Here is a 2,801-nt window from a genome sequence, read left to right on the forward strand (position 1 = left end):
GATAGTATCCATGCTAGGCTTTTGCAAAGAACAGAGAATTTGGATCATGAGGTAAATTTCTGCGCTTTGCTAAGAGATGCATTAACTACAACAAAACAGGAAGAAATTTAATAAGCTTTGATATTTGTGAGGTGTACATATAAAATATTACCCTACATATGTCTTCTCTTTTTATAATAAAAATTTCTTCTGAAAAATTTATGAAGATATTACTTTAAAAATAGCAAGAAAGAAAATTAGCAAAGAAAAATAACAGCATGTATATTATTCTATTCCATTAACCAATGTCACTCCAATAAATTTAATAAAAATAAATAACTTATTCCTCCATTTTCATTTCAAAAAGTATATATTTATACTTTATTTTTAATTAAATTAGTTGATTATAGAATGGTTTGCTACATTCTCCCTTAAATAGCCAATTTTCAGTTTGTTTTTTGTATTTATTCTTTTAAGGTTTACTAAACATTAAGTTATGTTGCTTTATTTCAATTCCTTTCATTTCCTTTCCTTACATTAATTTTATTACTCTCTTTCTAACTTTTAAATTGAGTGCTTAACTGATTTATTTTCATTCTTGCTTGTAGTATCACTTTCTGTTGAAAGAGAATATCTTCATAAATGTAGCTTAAACAATAAGGACATTTAGTATCTCACATAACAAGAAGTCTGCAAGCACACTGATTCCACAGCTGGTTTTAGCAATTCAATGATATCTTTAAGGGACACCCTGCATTTTGTATCTTTCTGTTCTACCATTCTCACCATATCAGCATTATTGTCACTCAGGTTTTACAGGTAGCTAGCACAGTTCCCAGCTCCACATGCAAATTCAACTATATCCAACAAAGCATTTCTTATTTTAAGCCTAAAGTGTGGAAAGCAATTTCTGCCAGCATGTAATTAAGGGGTAGGGAACTGTTAGGAAACCAACAATATCTGCCACACTTTTTAAGATTTAAACTATTTTAAATTATTAGAACACTGAATATTGCTTTAGCCATATCCTATTGGTACTGATATATAGTGTTTACTTATGATTATTTGTTAGACATTTATGACTTCTAATTTTTATTTCCTTATTTAGATAATTACAAGTGTTTAAAGTTATGAGTGTGTGTTTATTTCCAAGTCATAGTGTTTTTTCTTTATTATTAATTTATGGTTTCATTACATTATGAAGATAATGTAATGTGCTTATTTTTTAACATTTATACAATTATTAGTGATTCTTATTGACATGTGTGACCAAATGTACAGTTAATTTTGTAAAACTGTCATGTGTGCATTTCAAATGAAAATACGTTCTCTGATTTTAGGATATAAATTTTGATATATATCTATTAGGGCCATTCAAATTTGTATTTTCTTGAATGACTTGAATTGATACATGTCAGTTAAAGGTGCTCAGTGTTATTTCATTCTTTTATTTCTGTTGTTGCTGATTCAAATTTGACTTTCTTTTAATGACCTTCTTCTTTTTATTTTCTACATTCTGCCAGTTTATGTTTCTTTTATTCTCATTTCCTTTCTTTGTTTTTTTTGTTGTGTGTGTGTGTGTGTGTGTGTTTAAGAGAGGCAACCCTTAGTTGACCTCACAAATTGCAAGGACTTTGTCAGCTTACAATTCCTTATTTTTTTTATTTTTTACACCTACAGCACCTGGTCTTCCTAGGTGGTCTCCCATCCAAGTACTAACCAGACCCGACCCTGCTTAGCTTCTGAGATCAGACTGAATCAGGCTTGTTCAGGGTATCATGGCCATAGATTCATTTCCCTTCTTTGAAATCTTATATCTCTTAAGCCTTATTTTGGAGAAGGCATATTTTTTTTTAATATTCTAAACTGAATGTAGAATTTTTTTAAAACTGTGTTTGTATTGTAACATTTTTTCTAAAATTGTTTTTGTCTTTTATTTTTAATGTTTGACTCTTGTTTATTTGCATTACTTTTGTACATATCCTATACTGGCTATGTTATAATTATAATTCATCTTTGAATAGATAAATGCCTTTTGGGTCAAAGTTTGAAGCAGATTCCAGTTATATGAAACATAAATGTCTCTAGTTATTTTAAGAACCTATTTAAAACAAACTGGAAATTTTCAAAGAATGTGCTGACAGGCATTATTTTATAATGAACAATACAAAGCAGACCCACCAGTGGAGCTGCTACCTCTTCGGTTATCAAGACTAGCTAATCAGAAAGATGTCACTGAAACTGTTGACTTCAATAACACTGAATCATAGCTTCAATCCAATAGACATTAGGTGGCCTAGTTCTTGGCTCTAGAGCCATGCCCTTCTTTACAGATCCACACCAGCACTAAACAGATACCCCACATTCTGCCTCTTGACACTCTGGATGCTAGCAACTAACACTGTATGTTTTGGCAGGGGTGGGAGTGGAGACATGGCCTTGCTTGACAGCAGAAAAAAAAAAACAGGGAAAAACACTTCTGCATTTCAAAATTCATATGAATGCATCTAACTTACAGACTCTACATAAGTTTCAGGTCCCTAGCTATAAGGGAGCTAGAAAAAAAAAAAAAGAGTTTTTAGCTTTCCAGACTCTGAAGTACAGAAGAATAAAGTAAAATGTGGTTGAAATAAGTATTGAGTGACAACTGAACATATGTTCTACAGCCAAACTTTCATTAAATACTGTAAAGGAGAAAGACCCAGGGAATGAGTTGAGGAAGTAAGTATCTTAGATTTGGATCAACAGAATTAAAACTTTTTCTCCCTGACATTCAATGCTGAGAGTATTTTCCACCTACCAGTCAGTAGAAGGCCTGACTC

The 2,801-nt window shown here is 31.5% G+C and overlaps 1 pseudogene; it reads right to left on the minus strand.

The window, feature by feature from the left end:
• Positions 1–1,650: 1,650 nt before the first annotated feature.
• On the minus strand, positions 1,651–1,769 carry LOC112485500 (annotated as a pseudogene).
• Positions 1,770–2,801: the final 1,032 nt, after the last annotated feature.

This window comes from Pteropus alecto, unplaced genomic scaffold, assembly GCF_000325575.1.
Source record: "Pteropus alecto unplaced genomic scaffold, ASM32557v1 scaffold301, whole genome shotgun sequence".
NCBI lineage: Eukaryota > Metazoa > Chordata > Mammalia > Chiroptera > Pteropodidae > Pteropus > Pteropus alecto.